Genomic DNA, 9,406 nt, shown 5'->3' with positions numbered 1-9,406 from the left:
CCTAATGATCTCCTGGACTCCAGCAGTATCTGTTATAATATTTCCTTTTCAATTCTAATTTTATTTACTAATGGCTTTTTTTTTTTTTTTGGTACTGGGAGTTGAACTCAGGACTTTGTATTTGTGAGGCAGGTGTGGTGCCACTGAGCTAAACCACAGCCCATTAATGCCTTCTTTTTTTTTTTGGCTACAGGTTTGTCAATTTCATCTTTACAAAGAAAAACTGTTTCAATTATCCTTTGTACTGTTCTTTTAACCACTGTTTCACTTATTTCTACACTGATATTTATTATTTATTTACTTCTACTGATATCGAATGTATTCCTCTTTTCCTAAGGCCTTGAGATATATCATTAGGTTATTTCATGGGATCCTCTGGTTTTCTAAAACAAGCAATTATAGGTATCAATTTCCTTCTCGGAGCTCCTTTTGCTGAGTCTCATAAGTTCTAGTGTGTTGTATTTCCATTTTTATTTAATTATATGAATTTTTAAATTTACTTCTTAATTTCTTCAATAAGCTATTACACACTCAAACATGTATTGCTCAATCTCCATGTGGCTGTGTAGTTTCTTCACTTTCTCTTACTGCTGATCTAGTTTCAACCCTTTACGTTCAGATGAGATGTTTCGGTTTTTGTATTGAGACTTGCTTTATGCTATAAAGTATAACCTATTACAGTAAAAATTTCATGTACTAATGAAAAGAATGTTTTTTTTTGAAACTGTCTTAGAGAAAAGTTCATGAATGTTAAGTCTCTCAGATCCACATGATAATGTAACTCTTTGTTCTTGCCATTTATTTATTTATTTTTTTTGTCTAGGTGATTTTTTTCTTTTTTCTTCTGGTGGGATGGATATATTAAAGTCACCACTATTACTGTACTAGGACTTGCATTTCACTTATGTCCTGCAGTGTTTGGCTCATGAAATTGAGTGCTTTGATGTTAAGTATATATTATTTATAATTGTTAATCATTCTGTTATATTCTTCTCTTTATCAATATATATAATGATCTTTGTTTCTTCTGAATGATTTTGATTTGAAGTCTACTTTATCAGATATGAGTATATATACTTCTACTTGCCTTTGAATTCCATTTGATTGGAATATCATTCTCCATCCTCTTGAACCTGGGCATGTCTTTGATGGTGACATGAGTTTCTTGTACAACGCAAACAATTGAGTCTTGTTTTTAATCCAATAAACTGATCCCAACAATCAGCTGGTTTCAACTGAATAATCCAGATGTTCAATTTTAGAATTATCATTACAAGATATGTAACAATTTTTTAATTTTGTTTATTCTTCTTAGTTGCCCTGAATCATCTATGTTTATTTCTTTCTCACTTATTCATCTTAAAGACTGACATAATCACATTTGATTCTTTCCTTCTTCTCATTTGTTTATCTACTCTTTTAGTGAGATTTATTCTTTCTTGTGTTCTTGTGGTTGTGTTTATCTTGGTTTCTCATCTGGGCATGGGAGTCCTTTGAGCATCTTTTGTAGTTTTAGTTTAGTGGTGGATCATAAACTTTTTCAGTTTATGATTAGCTTGGAAAGTATGTATTTCTCCTTTGATTCTGAAGGATGATTTTTCTGGAGATAGTATTCTAGATTGGAATTTTTTTTTCATCAGAGCTTGAAATACATAATTTTATGTCCTACATTTGTATGTAAAGCATTTATGGTGACAAATCTGTTATTTTGATGAATTTACCTTTATAAAAGACTTGGTAATTCTCTTTTCTAGCTTTAAATATTATGTTTTTGGTCATCACTTTTGGCAGTTTAGCTATTAATACATCATGGAGAGATTCTTTTCATGGTCATGTTTATTTAGACTTCCAAATGCTTCCAGTACCTGGATATCCATATCATTCCCAAGATTTGGGAAAGTTTTTGCTATTATTTTTCTGAATTGGTTTTCTATACCACTAATTTGAATCTTGACTGCCTTGCCTAATTCTGTATTTTACACATTTGTTTTTTCAATACCCCAGAGATTTATGTTCTGCTTAATTTCTTATTTTTTCTGTTATTAGTATATGAATATGTTATTTCATCCACCTGTGTACTAGCTCTGTTATTCTTTCCTCTGTCTGATCTAGTCTATTGGTGAGGCTGACTTTCTTGTTTGACTTATTAAGGTTTTCAAGCTGCTATTTGATTCTTTTTCAGAGTCTGTATCTCTATTGAATTGCTGCTTCATACCTTTAATTATTTTCCTTAGTTCATTCACCTATTTATTTGTATTCTTTTAAAACTCATCCATCATTAAAAAAAATAAACCCACCTTCTAAATTGTTTGTATTTCATCTACTTTGATATCTGTGAAGATAATTTCTAGAGAATAATTAACTTTTGGAAGAATCACATTGCCTTGCTTTTTCGCATTTCTTGTTTTTATGTTGTGGTTTCTCCATGTGGTGGCATGGAATTTTCTTCCACATCTTTGTAAGGACTTCTTAGTGAGTAGCCTTCTGTTGATGCTGTGCCCAGGGAAATTGGTTTGTGTGTAGTGTTGAGTTTAGTTCCAAGTGGACTTCTTTGTGTAGTTTCTCTGTGGCTTCTGTGGCTGTGATTAGTGGGTTTTGACTCAGTGTGTGCTATGCGACCTACTTTCTCTAGTTAGCTCAAGACTAGGGAACCTCTGCAAGTTCAGGCAGGTGTAGGAGACTTCTGTATACCTGAGATGGACCCTCTGTGATCGCTCCTTCAGACTTATCAACAATGTGCCATCTGAATATGTATGGAAGACATCTATGCTGAGGTCATGCATAGATTTGGTCTCCACAGCAATTGTCTTATTTCTTGTTGCTATTGCTGTGAGTGTGAATGACATCAGGGCCTCTCTAACCTTTCCTACAGGAGACTAGACTTTGGCTGAAGGCTTTTGCCTTCCATATTTTCCAAGTTGAAGTATTGTCCAAAGATTAAGCATGACTAGGGCATAGCTGGACTGATATATAGTTTCTCAAAATTGAGCAAGGGTTTAGTTTACTAACAAAACACAATCCCTTGTGCTAAAGCCACCTTGCTCAGTCCCCACCACTGCTCAGAAAGAAGAAATCAAATGGCAAAAACTATCACTACATATGAACAAACAGATACAGAAATACAGTAAGAACCAATTTTAAAAACTACCATCATAAATCCAATAACAAAATAAAAGAGGAAAAAAATATAGAATAAGGTAAAAAAATTACTAATTAATAAAGAGAAGAATTTTCAAAAATACAAAATAAAAAATACAAGGATAAATAAGAGAAAATGCAAAAGGAGAAAAGAGAAAGAGGAAAGAGATGCACTTAAAAATAAAAAAGTAAACAAGAGTGCTCACTTTGGCAGCACATATACTAAAATTGGAATGATACAGAGAAGATTAGCATGGCACCTGTGCAAGGATGACACACAAATTTGTGAGGCATTCCTTATTTTTGAAAAATAAAATGGGAAGACATTCAAACGAGTCTCCACAAACACAAACTTCCAGCTTACCAAGGGAAAATTCTGGAGGAAATGAGGTGGAAAAGTCTGATAACCAACCACCTGGACACCTTGAACTGTTAGCACAGGAAGTAACAAAACCAATGAATGAGGCTCTAGAAAAATTCAATGCAGAAATAACTTCCCAGAAAACTACAGAGATGGTGAGCACAGTGAAAGACATGATTAGAGGCTCTAGAAAAGAAAAAGAAACAGATAAAAAAGAATACATGAGCTCAGGACCATGATAGAAAACATGAATGCCCAACATAGGGAAGAAATGGAAACTATGAATGCCCAACATAGGAAAGAAGTGGAATCCATGAAATAGATTGAAACAGATATCCAGGAGATTAAAAACTATAGAAAGCATTCACAGGGGAATGAACAAATATGAAGATAGAATTTCAGATATAGAAGATAGGATTGCAGTCAGTGAATATGAAAAAAAAAGATCTCTTAAAGTAAGGGATTATGAGAAATCAATCTAACAACTCAATGATGCAAAGAAGAATAATAAAAGAGTGATGGGAGTCCATGAAAAAGCATGCAAAAGTACAAATGACATAAAAAACTTGTTCACAGAATTAATGACAGAAACCTTTCCAAAGAGAGCGAAAGAATTTGACATACAGAAAAGTGAGACATATAGGACTCCAACGAGCTATGAAAAGAAAATGTACACCTAGACATGTCATAGTCAAGATCCTGGGAACCCAATAGAACAGTTAGAGAACCATATTCAGATCTGTTATAACTGTGTTTCTTGGATTAAGTTGCCATTTTTTCTTTTCATTTCCACCACTACTCTGTGCATGCTGAGTGTTCACAACTGGGTGCTGTTTCTTACCTTCTCTTTCACTCTCCAATGCCTGTATTGTTTTTTTTTTTCCAGTCAAATTTCTGTCACTTCACAATTAAACTTCAGTGCTTTCTCCCAAGGGACACCTCACAAAGAAGCTGCTATCTGCTAGTTTTTATTTGTCATCCCAAGAAGCTAATGATCACTGGGTGCTTTTAGCCTTTCATGTTTCTATCTCCTCAATTAATAAATTTTTAAAAGACAAAATACTCCAGTGGAAAGAGATTACTATTTTTGCAAGCCATATGACTTTTTTATAGCTCACTCAGTAATTAAAAATTCTTTTTAATAGTAATTGTGTGACCAGTTACACAGGGCTTCTTAAAAATACTCTAGAGCTATGAGTTAATTTAATCCTCATAATCACCTTGTAAGATACCATGATTGCCTCCATTTTATAAATGAGGACATTGAAGCTCAGTGATTTGCAGTATTAGATCTCCAGGAAATGGGAGAATCAGTGCTTGGTACCCAAGGAATGTGTCTACAGAGTCTAGGCTGTTGGCCATCACACTAAGCTTTCCTTGACTCATATATAAATTGGCTAGGTCAAACTCTTTGCTACACTGAACTTGTATTTTCTTTTTAATGAGAAGAAAGTAATTCTGCAAAACTGGTCATCCTGATTAATAAGGGGCAGTAGTATTTCTCACTGTAGGCCTTCATGTAATTTAAGGGGTTTGCTAGAGACTAAGGACTGTGCGGTATTACTTATAAGAGAAATGAATAGAAAGATATTAAAGGCATTTCATTGGAGATAGGCAAGGTGAGGTCCAGTTGAATTTTTTTCATACGTGTATATGCAAGATTTTAACAGAATAACAGTTGGGGAATGCTACAATTCCTTAACATTAGAGTGAGACCGATAATGTAATTCTTTTCCCCTTGATGCCATCCATTTTTTATCTCTCAGACTCAATCCTGTCTCTAGCAATCTATCCCTTTAATTTCACCTTATCGTGGAATATTTTTCATCCCTCTATGTTTATCAGTCAACTTTCCATCATTGCAGAAAATATACCTGAGATTAGCAACTTAAGAGGAGGAAACGATTATTTTAACTCATGGCTTTAGTCAATGGATACTGACTTTGTGGCTTTTGCATCTGTGGTGAGGCCATACATCATGGTGGACACACATGGCAGACAAAATTGATCATCTCATGGTGGCTGGGAATCAGGAAGAGGAAGAGGCCAGAATTCTAGTACCTTCTTCTAGGAAACACTGTAGTGATTTAACCTCCTGTAGCCAGGCTTCAACTCTTAAAGTTTGTACCACATTCCAATAGTGCCACATGCAAGTGACCAAGTCTTCAGCATATGGACTTTTGGAGACATTAAAGATCCAAGGTGAATATGTCTATGACTTATTTAGAAACTATTAATCAGATGGTATTTTTAAAAATTGTGAATGTTCTTATTGTTTCTATTAAACTAGATTATAAATATATGGAAGATATAATACAATCTTTACTTATTTGTAATCTCCTTATATCATTTAGTGTGATGCTTAATTCCTAAGCTAATATAAACCATAGATAAGTATTTATTCAAAAGTACCATATAAGATAAATCATTCTAGCTAAACTTGAGATGTATAAAGTATTAGTTTACCTGTCAGTTCTTTCTGAAGCTCTGTGTTATGATTTTCCTGGATGTAGTTTTTTCAGTATCACTTTCAGATGTCTGAACCTAGAAAAACACATATCCCAGACCAAAAAAGTTTTAGACTAATTGGTGCAATGTTATTTATTTTGTTGACTGGAAAATGTTCTGATTCAACCATGAGGGCATCTCAAATTGTTGCAGCTGTTAAAAGCAGAATAAGTGAATAAGATCAAGATGATTGTACTCTACTAGATCCCAGAGAGGACAGGGCACAGCAGAGTGTGCCCATGTGACCACATGTGTGCTAGAGATGGGTTGGGAGACCCTGTCACATGGTATGACCAAGTAATCACTTACAGCCTTGTTCTCACTTCAAACTTAGCATGAAATTTGAACATGTGTCAACTATGGTAGACTGTTCTCTTTACATTTATTTTTATATTTCTATATTTAGAATAATATTTGATAAATAAAATAGCTTTTTAAAAGTCAAGCAAAGAGTAAAACAAATGAAATAAAACAGCACTCTGGCAAGTATGTATGGGTGAATTTGTCTTATTAGGTGGGTACAGGGGAGAATTTTAATTTATTATAATCATTTTCTAGGGAATCTTCTGGAAATATACTGATCATCAGTTGCTCATCAACTACAAATCAAGGGATTATCAGATAACAATTATTCTGGGAAATTTGGAACAACATTGTAGAGAAGTGATCAGCTGATGTGGTTATAAGCATCTGAGCCACATTTCTCTATTATTGACACCATAAAAATCTGATAGCACTACCTCTTAGAGAATATCACAATTCCTTAGGAAGTTCCTCTTTCAGAAGCTTTTGTAATCAAATTAAAGAATTATACATGTTGATGTTGTATGTTTGTAGAAAGTTTCTGTGAACAACTTTTGCATGTGTGTTTCCAAAATTACCTGCAATTGTATAATTCTCAAAGTTAGGTCAAGAGTTACTTATTTGTGCAACAAAAATTCAAATGCTTAAAGATCTGGGACCATAACATTTTCAAAGGACATGCTATTCACAATCATTTATTCACCAAATATTTATTGTCTACTATGTGGCAAGAGAAGTTGTAGGTTCATAGAATATATCATTGAAAAAGCAAAGGCCTGAGTTTTGTAACATTTACATAGCAACCTTAGGGACTGACCATAAGCTATAAACATAATAAACAGGTAAACCGTATAGTCTTAAAGTGATAGATACTGTGGGAAAATATTAAGTAAAGCAAGTCAGGGTGGACAATGTGGCAACTTTAGTAGGCTGCTTGGTGTCACTATACTTGAAAGGTTGATATGTGAGCAGAGACTTAAAAGAGGTGAGAGTGTTGGCCATGCGAAAATTTTGAGAGGTATGTTCTATGTGGAGGGAACAACAGTGCAAGAGTTTTACAGCAAGCAGCCATTTACCTGATGTGTTCAAAGGGCAGCAAGAAGGTAGTTTGGCTGTGGCCAGGTGAGGAGAGAAAAGGAGAAGAGACTGGAAAGGAAACAGAAAGAGTGTGGGCGAGAGGGCTGCTCTGCTGGAGGACCAACCTCTACTCTGAAATGGGCAGCTACAGGCAGGACTCGCTCATACATCAAGTGATATTATCCTATAGGAAGGATGAGCAAGGAAAGACATGTTGCAAGGTGAGGTGTCATGCAAAGTACTTGACTTTTACTAATTTCTATGGAAAACAATTCCAAAAGGATGTGTTTGACAGACATTTCCTTCAGCTTGCCACTGTACTTTCATATTTTTTTAATTTTTAAAAATATTCATATAAGACACATATACATGCTAATTAATAAATAAAAAATAGAGTTAGGTAGGGTATAAAATTTGCAAAAGTTCGCATAGCTAGGAGTTAAGAGATGAAGTCTCCCTGACTCCAAGTACGTATAAAAGATGCATTTCAAACCCAGAAAATAAGGCAAGAATCTATAAATAGCCATATCTACCTCTAAGATTCAAAAATATTTTTTGGTCATTTTTCTATTTTGTATTTATTTGGGTTTTTGCATTTTAATTCATGTTTGTCTTTTAATAATTGTATATGTATTGCAATTAATGATATATTTTGTTTTAAATTATGCCATCTTCTTAATTGTCTGACTTATTCTATACTGCTTTATAAAGTTTTGTGTGCTTTTCTAAGATATATTATTTCTTGGTATTGTATTTTTCTATCTATTCTTTAGCACCTACTGTACATAATATATGACAATTTATCAAGTCCAAAATTATTCCATACATTTTTCTGAAGAGGATTTTGAGTCAACCTCTACAGTCTCTTCTTTAAACCCCTCTTTCTATTTATATTGTTGATTGAGAAATTAAGGTCACAGCAGATAGCTGAACTTCACACCTGGTTTTCTGATGCCCTAGGTCAAGTACATTCCTCAATGAAATGCAACTTATCCCAGAAGCCTGACAAAATCATGAGAATAGAACCCATTACTTTTTGCATCAAGAAGTTCAAAATGTCCTATTTGATTCACTCTAGAACTACTTCAGAATACCAGATGTTGTTTTTGTTTGAGGAAAATGTGAAATATATTAAAAAATACCTACTGCTGTGTTGCCTGTTTGCTTTTCTCTCTTTAGACATTTTATTGAGAAGTGCTGCGGAAATTTCATCCTGACGTGCGGGGGCCCAACTACTTCCTGCTGCAGTCAGCTTGAGGAAGATAGCCTCTGGGTTATACTATTTTGAAATGGTCCTGCTGAAGTGCATGTTTTGGTTTGGGGATTTTCCAGATGCTTCCTAAGCAGGTTCCATGTGTTCAAATTTGTAGAAATTCAGCATGTTTCTGAATATGAGGCATCTAACTAAGTAGTTCATACGTTTAGGGTAGTTAGCCTATTAGTTGAGATGAGGAGATTGATAATTTTATTTCATTCTATTGTTTGAGTGTATTATGTTTAATCAATTCTCCATTTTATGCTTTATTTTTTCTGGGTTCTTTAACATTCTCTGCGTTTTCCTATTCTGGGAAATCTTGAATTTCATATGTAATTATTTCCTTTGACAAATTAAAGACACATTATATATATAAAGTAGATTAAGATAAATATGTGGATAGAGTGGTATCCCTATGTGAAAACTTTATGCCTATTTTAAATTATAGCATCGTAAAACATTAATTTAAAAAAAAACCTTTGGATAATATGTCTGTAGACTTTTTCATTTTAGTAGTGAGGAAACTCAGACCAAGATAGTTTAACAGATGAGTAGTGACTGAATTAGTTCTAGAATCCAAATTCCTTCATTTTTATATAAAGCCTGGGAACATACACTGTATGTTTGAAATATAATGGTTTCAAACTAAATGTAGTGGTGAATGCCTGTAATCCCAGCATTTGGGATACTGAGGCAGGAGTATTGCCATGAGTTTGAGGCCAGCCTGGGATATACAACAAGACCCTGTCTCAAAAAAAAAAGTA

The 9,406-nt window shown here is 34.0% G+C and overlaps 1 non-coding gene across 1 annotated transcript; it reads left to right on the top strand.

Annotated features, from left to right (window-relative positions):
* The first annotated feature begins 3,336 nt into the window (after positions 1-3,336).
* LOC117284638 lies at positions 3,337-3,443 on the top strand. The gene has a single exon (XR_004515736.1). It is a non-coding gene; the product is annotated as a U6 spliceosomal RNA (small nuclear RNA).
* Positions 3,444-9,406: the final 5,963 nt, after the last annotated feature.

The sequence above is a fragment of the Fukomys damarensis genome, unplaced genomic scaffold (assembly GCF_012274545.1).
Source record: "Fukomys damarensis isolate Sample0158 unplaced genomic scaffold, DMR_v1.0_HiC HiC_scaffold_38, whole genome shotgun sequence".
Classification (NCBI taxonomy): Eukaryota; Metazoa; Chordata; class Mammalia; order Rodentia; family Bathyergidae; genus Fukomys; species Fukomys damarensis.
Note: the sequence above shows the minus strand (reverse complement) of the source record. Positions and strands in the feature narration are given on the sequence as shown.